Below are 10245 nucleotides of genomic sequence, written 5' to 3' on the forward strand. Positions count from 1 at the left end.
TGAATATCTTATATCACAAACAATTTTAAGTGTATATGAAGAATTTAATAACTTAATTTCTTTACTGACACATTGAAATAAATACATTAAAAAATTAGAAATAGAATAAACTGTTATCTAGTATGTAGGTAAGTGTTTTGGGGATATAGTTTTTGGTAAATCATAGGCTTAAAACAAAATTAGTCATAGTCATAATATTTTAGAGTTAACTATAGCACAGATTATACTCCAAGGTATCCTTTATATCATTGTTTTTAAGTAGTAGATATAATGATTTTTACTCCTTAAAAATATTAGGTTTTTCCACTATTGAATCCATACCTTCTGCCAAGCCATAGAATTCTTCCGTATGCCCTGAGGAAAATTTATTATGTGACAGTTCTTATTAAGGTAACTGTACTCTATCCTCAGAAAAGCTATTTAGGGGCAAGAAAGAGCTTTGCCAAGGTATCCAGTAAAAATTTGTTCTTGTCATTTTATGTGGGACAAGCATTTGGTGCCTAGGTCACATTAGGGTTTATTTTAAACTCTCAGAATTACTGGGAGGGAATTCTGGCACTTTAGCATACACTTAGAAAAGATAAACATTCCCAGGTAACAATACTTTGTATTTGTGGATATAATATTTGGAAATTTATTTAATGTAGTTTTAAAATAAGTTCTGTTCTTATACTTGTCATTCTGAGTAAATACACTACCTCATAAATTGTTTTGATTTCCAGAAAACTGTCTAATAATTATTTATAAGTGTAGCATGCACAAGAAAGAGAGACTAAATAGTTATCAGAAAGAGAGGACTGCTTCCTAACTATGTTCAAAAAGTGATGTGAGATTCAGCTTTAGATAAAAAATCCTAGTTCTTTGTTTAAAAGCTTCTCCTTCATTGATCTGTGATCTGTGAGGGATAAAAGTATAACACAATGGGAAAGGAAGGGGATAGGGTTTTGAGCCAATTACATTCCTTAACCAAAGTTATGCTTCAAGTGATTTATAAGGCAATGTCCGTCACAAGTGTTTCCTTGAGTTCTTACAAGAACCATAAATTTAACTGTGTTAATTGTGGTATCATCATCTGGTTAATAAATGATTCCTTAATAGTGATACAGTGTATAGCCTTAGCTGGGACAGTACTGATATTTTGATATTTTGTGACTTGTACAGAAGCTGCAAAAGAGATATTGATGTTGTATAATATTTAATTTTCCAGTGTTTCTCAGATTTATTAATTGATTGTAGCAAATAAAAAACATCCCTCAAGTGAAGAAGGAATATGCATATTTACTTGTGAGTTGAAAAGGATGCCTTTGAGATACATAGTCAAAGGTGACCCAATAACTGGGTTAACAAAAAAGTCTAGGATGTAGGCCTAGATACCATTAATCCAGAGTTATCTTAATCTAGGACTAGTCACTTAAGTTTATCATAACCAGTGTCCTCAACCATAGAACGCAAAAGTTGCCACAGATCAGCGATATTCAAGTTATGGTCTCTGGAGCCCTAAATTTCACAGAGACACATCTGGGCTGCCTTAGGAGAAGGGCATGGGCTTCTTTCTTTAACCAAAACAGCCTTAATTCTGTTGGGATATATATCAGTACTTTATATGAAATTGACTTTAAAAATAGGTTCTGCTTTTATTTTATTTTTTTCCAATAAATGAAATTTATTGTCAAATTGGTTTCCATACAATACCCAGTGCTCATCCCAAAAGGTGCCCTCCTCAATACCCAGCACCCACCCTCCCCTCCCTCCCACCCCCCATCAACCCTCAGTTTGTTCTCAGTTTTTAAGAGTCTCTTATGCTTTGGCTCTCTTCCACTCTAACCTCTTTTTTTTTTTCCTTCCCCTCCCCCATGGGTTTCTGTTAAGTTTCTCAGGATCCACATAAGAGTGAAAACATATGGTATCTGTCTTTCTTTGTATGGTAGGTTCTGCTTTTAAAAAGCAAAGTGCTAAGACTAGGTACATGCCCCCTCTGGCTCCTCCCTGCCCTGTGGTCATCTGTTTTGTCAAAGATACAGAGGGAGATAGTGGTAGGCAGTGACACCCTTGTATCAGAGAACAGCAGTCTAGATTTTCTGTTGTACACTAAGAACTATAAATTGAGGTGCTTTTTCGTTTTTATTTTTAAGTAATAGGACATTCTATAGGTTTGTTTTTTTTTTTTCATTTTGACAATGAACAGAATTAGGGCCAAACAATTCATATGCCTTGATCTTATTTTCATTTTCAGTCAAAGTTCAAATATGCACTAAGGTCACTTTCTCTTAAAATATGCTTTCATTTAAAAACTATCTTGGATTCAGGGTGGCTTTAATCAAGAAGTAAATAAAAATTTATGAAGGAATTACTAAGTCCTTAGCATCATATCTTTTTTTTTTTTTTTTTTTTTTTTTAAAGGAGCAGCATGCCTCTAAATGTTAATTTCTTCTTAAAGGGGATCAGGGCTTTTTAGACAAGTACCTGATTCCAGGAATGGCACAGGAGGTATAAAGGGTTAACCTGAAACATCCTGTCACACCAGAAAGCAAGCACACAAACCATCAAAGACTCTCGAAGGCATGACAAAAAGAGTTCAGATTTATTCTCAAGGTGTATACTCTGGCCAGTGATGGAACACCTAAACAACAACAAATAACAGTAACTACAATGGACTGAAACACATCACATACTTTTAAGTCTATGAAGTCATCAAACTATCATTAATACTACTGTATTGCAGAGGCACCTGGGTGGCTCAGTCAGTTAAGCGTCTGACTCTTGGTTTTGGCTCAGGTCATGATCTCACAGTTCCTGAGTTTGAGCCAACCATCGGGCTCTGCACTGCAGTGCCCGCTTGGGGTTCTTTCTCTCTACTTCTCTCTGCTCCTCCCCTGTGCTCTCTCTCTTAAAATAAAGAAATAAACTTTAAAAAAAAAAAGGTGTGTTGCGTATCTGAAAGTAGCTGGGAGAATGGATCTTGAATATAAAAAGTATTAAGAAACAAATGAGGACATTTGAATGTTGATCAGATGTTTTGAGATGTGAACAAGTGAGTGCTAAAATTTTAGGTGAGATAGAAGTATTGTAATTATGTTTAATAACAGCAGTATTTTTCTTTTAAAAATATGTAATGAGACATTTATAAATGATTTTATTTGATGTCTGGGATTTTATTCAAATAATCTTGGTTACGGGAGTAAACAGTATAAATGAAAAACAAATGCCCATACATTGACAGTTGTTGAACCTGGATGATGCTGGGGACATGGGGATATATTACACAGTTCTCTATACTTTTGAAACTTGCTGCAATATACGTTGAAAAAGCAGCATTAAAATGTAAACTAAGGCTTTATTCTTAGCTACAATTCTGATGCCGAGTTATCTTGTCATGAGTTGTCTTCGCGTGTAGGTGATCCTTAGGACCATCTGGCCATCCCCAAACTGTGAGTTAAGCTGCTAAAACAATACATAACAGATGCAAAGATATCCTCAGGCTGACAGTGGACCTTTTTCCACATTGCCTCTGCTCTTCTGGATGTCAAAGATTCTTACCTTCTATTTGCAGAGGAAGAGCTTATGATTGTCTGGGAAGAACTGGAGGTAGTGCCAAGATATATATGGCAAGGGGATGAAGGAGAACACACAAGCCAATTCAGTCATATAATCTCGGAAGCAAGAAGTCGTATTTTTTCTTTTTTTTTGGCAGAGTAAACAGTCTTTTTTTTTATTTTTATTTTTTTGCAATTTCTCAATATATTTTATTTATCCCAGTATATCAAAAATAGTATTTCAAAATGTGATTAACGCAGACATTATTGAGATTTTTAATGTATTTTTCCTAGTCTTTGGAATGTAGTTTGTATTTTATTTTTTTCTTTTAAGAAAATTTTTAAGTATAATTTATTGTCAAGTTAGCTAATACACAGTGTATATGGTGTGCTCTTGGCTTCAGAAGTCATCTTATTTCTGGACCAGAGGCTAATCTACATGAAACTGTCCATGGTCCCCGCAGTAAGGAGCTAACATGGCCCCTCAGCGTGGATATGCTATGTGGCTTTCTCTCATGTGCTAAGGATAGTGTGCTAAGGATAGTGTGCTAAGCACTGGCTTTTGTCCTCTTCTGTGCTATGCCTTTAAACTACTTGGCAGTCCCCAGAGGCTGACCCTGACTTTCTGTACTGAATCACATATACCAGAACCCCATTCCCCACCTCTCATTCTGCCCTGAGATAAACATCATCCTGAATCTCCACCCACATCTAGGCTGACACTCTTTTAGATTGACAGGACAAAAGAGGATCATTTGCCCTCAATTTTCTTTTTCTTTTTTTTTAAATTTTTTAATGTTTATTTATTTTTAAGAGAGAGAGCACAAGCAGGGGAGGGGCAGATAGAGAGGGAGACACAGAATCTAAAGCAGGCTCCAGGCTCTGAGCTGCCAGCACAGAGCCCAATGTGGGGCTTGAACTCATGAACTGTGAGATCATAACCTGAGCCGAAGTCCAGCACTCAACCGACTGAGCCACCCAGACGCCCCTGTGCTCAATTTTATTGGGTATCCTTTCAGTGTGGCCCCAACTCTATGCCTAACTTTCCTTGGATATTTTCTTTAATTCTTCAAAGCCTGGCTTGGAAATTAAAAAAACAAAAAACAAAACTGAATATGGATCCTTTTTTTTCCCCTTCCTGTTCTCATTCCTTTGTAATAATTCTGTGTCTCTTTGGAGCAATGTAGATGGCACTGATGGACTAAAGATTTGGAGAAAGGAAAGTAAGAAAAACTTTTTTTTCCAAATAGTTTCTCATTATATTGGAGACAACCCAAAGCATCTGCATTCCAGGTCACAAAGCAGGATTGACAAAGAGAGTTTCACTGTAGCCTATTTATTTTTATTTGTTTGTTTAACAAACGGACACTTGTCTGTGCTGCAGGAGTATTAGATGAATACTGTGTGATCCCTGACCTTGTGGGTCCAACAGCCCATGATACTTTAGATACCATACAAAAGATGTGCACAGAGGGGCATGGGAGCTCTGAGAGGCACTGTTGTACCTCACCTTTGTGAAGAGCATGTTGGAAGTGAGGACACTGAAGCTGTGACTTGAAAGATGAGAAAGACTTAGGTGAAAAAAGGAGAAAGGGCGTTTCAGATTGAGAGAGTGGCAAGACAAAAAAGCACGTGGGACTCAAGCAGGGTGTTCTGGGCACCCTACTTGTGTCATTTGAACATAAAATATTAGCCAGGAACAAGGGACAGGTTGTATGCTTATGATTTTTGACCAAGAAGGGTTTAGAGCAGGATTTTTAACGTGGCCAGATTTGTTTTTCAAGTAGTTTTCTCTGATTGGGTGAAAAAATGGACTCTGGCTATTTCGGGACTGAACTGGAACAGGGCTAAGGAGAGGTAGAGAGGAAGAAATAGTGTTGAGGAAGAAACTGCGCTGGCTGTAGTCCAGAAAGGGTCTAGGAATCTGCAGACTCTCACTCAGGCCCTTCCCTGGCCTCTGCTTCACTACTGGTAGGAATGGATAGGAGGTCTTACTTCTCTTGCCCCTGGAAAGAAACTCCCGCCTCTTAACCCCACCCGCCCCTGCGCTCGTCACCCCCACCCTGCACAGCACTCTTAGCCTCACCACCATTATCTGTGGTGACACCATCAGTAAAAATCTCATTATGCCTTTTATCCCCGTTTACATCAGCCATCACAAGAAGCCAGGGACTCCCAGGTCATTCTTCATCCCTAGAGTTTAATCCCCATCTGGCTCTTCGAGCAGCAAAACACTGCTTGCTCTTCTTTCTGGCACTTCCTATACTCTTTCTGTCAAATTAACTTTTTCTCAAAGCATTTCTGACATAGTGTGCAGTTTACTTACTTGTTTAATTGTCCTGTTCCCTGACTTCCCCCTCTCCAACCCTCCACTGATACACATACTAGAATATAAGCTCTACGATGGCTGCGTCCATTTTTATGTATTTGTTCATGGCTATTTCCCCAGTGTTTAGCACAGTATTGGGCCTTTGTTGAATGAGTAAATTTAAAAGTTAAAGTAATAACATGCCTTATCTATCAAATTGTACTTGAGGGTCAGGGAAAGAGAATAGTTGAGACTGATTTCAGAGTTTTGGGCTTAGATGACCTGATAGTATGATTATAAATATTTGCTAAAATCAAAGGTGGTTTCCTTCCACTTGCTGTACTTATTCTGGTTCTTTTGATTTTGGTCAGGGAACATTCTCCCATAACACTTTGCAAGCAGTGAAATTTGTTTGTTGCAACTACTGAAATTTATTTTGGGGGAAAACTTCACAGAGATTTAAGCATCACTATTTTCAGTACAATAGTGAACAGAAACAGTGTTCTAATCCCATTTCCAAAGAATGTGGAAAATCATTAATTGTATGTGAGATATCTGAGGGCTTTAGGTATGAGGATAAATTTGTCCAAATACTGTCCTGGAACTTTGGTATCAGGCATCAAGAAAGCAAATAAAGGTAGAGGAAAAGAGGTTTGGAGCTGGGAAGAAAAGTAAAGAGATTTGTGTCGAGGGGGGGGGAGGAGGGGGGACATTTCTTTAAAGAAAGACAACATCAACAAAGGGCAGATATGGAACTTCAAGGAAATGGGAGGAAAAAAATTCACAAGTAGCATCAAGCCCGGTCCCAGCCAAGGATAGGATATTCATATTCTGAGTCTTGTTTCAGGTTATCATTTTATTATTTTATAAAAAATTACTTGAAACCTGACTTTTCAACTTTAAAAAAATATCCCTCTAATTCCTTTCACTCCCACATACATACTGTGTTAGCAGTATACACATGACCCAAACATACATACACAAACTTTTCTATGAAAAATATTACATTTTGGCTGGTGGTTTATTTTGGTTATTGCAGAATCATTATATATAATTACATATAAATGGCTAGGAAGATAGAACGATTTTAAAAATGTGTATCCAGTCAGGAAAGGAAGCTAAGTGGGAAAATGGAAATAGAGCACTTATTTATTGTCAAATGCAATATTTATATGCCTTAAACATTGTTCTCATTTAGTCATTACCACCATCCTGGAAAATATGTCCTATTTCCCCAATGTTGCAAATGAAGATAAAGAATAAAGATAAAGAATAAACTCAGCTGTGTGTTGTTGTCTGACTAATCTAATCCTTGTTGTCTGACTTCAAATGGACTGTTCTTTACATATATTTCATACACTATCTCAAAAGAAAAAAATAATCCCTGTGTATTAGGTTCTAAAAGCCTTGCTGTACAAAATGAAGAACATGGTAATCATGTTTGGATTGCCAGCCCTCCCATGCTTTGTTGGCATTTATAAAATTCTACTAAATTTGGCTTAGAAGCAACACACACACTACAAGGAAGCAGTTGTTTTGTGAGTGTTTTGGGAAGGAGGAGAGAAAGCAAGAATGCATTGTGGGAGTGCAGACAAAGAGCAGTGTTCTTAATGTGCAGCAGTGACTAAGAAAGATTTCAAGGTTCAGAAAAAGAGTGGGAGAAATAAAGCAATACATAAGCTTAACCTTGGTTATAATAAAATGTAAAGACTAGGCGTTTCCACCACATTTATCGTGCTCAAATATTTTTAAGACAATATTTCATATTAGTGTATATACCTCTTATTCAGGGGCATCAACACATGTATGCACTACCTAAAATTAAGAAAGGATAAAAAAATAAAAGAAATTTAAAACGTACTTTTCCACTGGAAAAAAAATAGTGGATAAATCACATAGATAAACCAGTTAGGACAATGGAATGATGCCATTGAGGTGTCCAGTGAAGACATTGCTCATATCATTCTTGTGTTGGATTGTAAGAGCTACCTGATGTTTGTTTTGGCATGGCATGCATAGCCTTATTTTATTTTCTAGGTTCGAAACTGATGACTTGACCAATGAGCTTTTGGGTTTGTTTTTATTTTTTTTAATGTAATTTATTGTCACGTTAGCTAACATACAGTGTGTAAAGTGTGCTCTTGGTTTCAGGGGTAGATTCCCATGACTCATCGCTTACATACAATACCCAGTGTTCATCCCAACAAGTGTCCTCCTCAATGCCCATCACCCTTTTTCCCCTCTCCCCCACACCCACCATTAGCCCTCAGTTTGTTCTCTATATTTAAGAGTCTCTTATGGTTTGCCTCCCTCCCTTTCTGTTTGAAACTATTGTTTCCCCTTCCCTTCCCCCATGGTCTTCTGTTAAGTTTCTCAAGTTCCACATATGAGTGAAAACATATGATACCTGTCTTTCTCTGACTGACTTATTTCTGTGTCATCTCATTTAGTTTTCTCAATCATCCTGCATTAGAGACGAAGTTCAGAGTCTGTTTAATTACCTGGTTTTACCAGTTACCGCACCAAACCAGTTACTGCTCCAAACCAACTAACTTCTTTCTCAGAGAAGTAGAAAGGGTTTTAATCTTCTGTCTGCTATATCTTGCAATTTGAGCTAATTAAATAGACTCTGAACTTTGTCTCTAATGCAGGATGATTGAGAAGACTAAATGGGATAACAGAAAAACTCAGTGGTTGAGATATGATAGGCATTTCATAATTACAATTGTTCTTGCCTTTTTGCTGTTAATTGGGAGCCAAGGGATGAGTGTGGAGGAAAAGGAGAAGATGAAGAGGAGGGAAAAATGGAAGAGCAAAAATAAGTATGTGTACTGTTATTATAATACTTTACATTAAGAAATTATTAAATTTCATCAGAGAGAACCACTGAATTCAAATCTTGGAGTGATTTAACAGATCATGAGACTAAAAAAAAAAGCACCAGGTGTAATGTGTCAGTTAAGAGCCATTATTTTTCAAAGATGATCAATGTTGATCAAGCTCCCTAGGTGGAAGCGATCCTGTAATCTTATGTGGGAGAAATGCTTTATAATTAGAGTGTGACTATAAATAAATCAGTAAACATTGCTGATATTTTAATGAAAGACCCTTAAAAGATAGGATAAAATTTTGTTTTTAACTATATTTTGCTATTGGAGTTGACATCAATACCATCTTAACATTCTTCAGGATGGCTTATATCTGCAAAATTCCAACTATTTGAAAATCTATATGTAACAAAGAAATACGTGCCTGATTTATGAATTACTTATTCCCAAAAATGTACAAATAAAGTTCATTTTTATTTGTATTGATCATTTGTTGAAATAATTCAATTCTACATTACGCACCTGGCTTTCAGAATAAGTTTGGTAAAATGGTGTTAAGTTTTAAAAATATGATAAAACCATAAATAATTTTTACAATGACAGATTTTTCTATTAGTAAAATAACAAAAATCAGAGACATGATTATGTATCTACTATAAGGCCTTGTGTGCATTTTTCCCAAAGAAAATTTGACACAGAATATCCGACAGTAGAAATATTGGAAATTTAAGAAATAATTTAATATTTCTGCATTTTGTTCCTTTGGGAAGTAGCTATAAGGTTTCTAGCAGATTTAATCACAGTATCTTCTAATGGCCTGTAATTTATGAAATGTGTTTCCTAGTCCACATAAAATTAAAAGCATTAGCTTCCTTTAATAATCAGGCAGGTTTGTATGTATAATATGCATAATATATTCAATAAAATTACTTTTTATACTTTGCACAGGATTTCTATATACTGGATTGTTGTTTCTCATCTTTCCCCAACATTTTCAGTCTTCGGGCCCTCTGGTTTTGAAATACAAAAAGAATGAATAGAATACTTTGCTGCTTTAAGAATGCCAGAAACAATGGATACCATGGGAAAGGCAGACTTCTGCAGGAGAAGTAAGCTTTGGAGAAAGTTTCACAGATAGATATAGAATTACGTTTTGAAATGACCTAGTTCCTTCGTGATTGTCATAGGAAGATCAAAGCCTCTAAGACTTTTTTTTTTTAATGAATAGGAGGTGAGAAATGGAAACAGTACATTTCCTGTAATGTAGGAGTTGTGTACTGTGCTACAAGTGGGAGTATTTACCATAAATTACTTTGATTTCTAAAGAACAAAACTTAACTCAGTGCGTATAAGAGTGTTCAGATGAGCTTTGTGAAAAATCCTCTTTCTTTCTCATGTGTGTCTCATTTTCCCCCCTGTGAATTCATGGCGAGATTACTGAAGATGCTGTGGGGACAGAGGGTAGGTGAAAGGAAACAATGTGTTCTGTATTCCATATCTCATTCATAAGGAGATAAGTGTTATATTGTTTGATACCTATAACCAGGGAGTGGTCTTCCCAGTGTGCTATTAAAAA

Source organism: Panthera uncia (assembly GCF_023721935.1).
Source record: "Panthera uncia isolate 11264 chromosome A1 unlocalized genomic scaffold, Puncia_PCG_1.0 HiC_scaffold_17, whole genome shotgun sequence".
Classification (NCBI taxonomy): domain Eukaryota; kingdom Metazoa; phylum Chordata; class Mammalia; order Carnivora; family Felidae; genus Panthera; species Panthera uncia.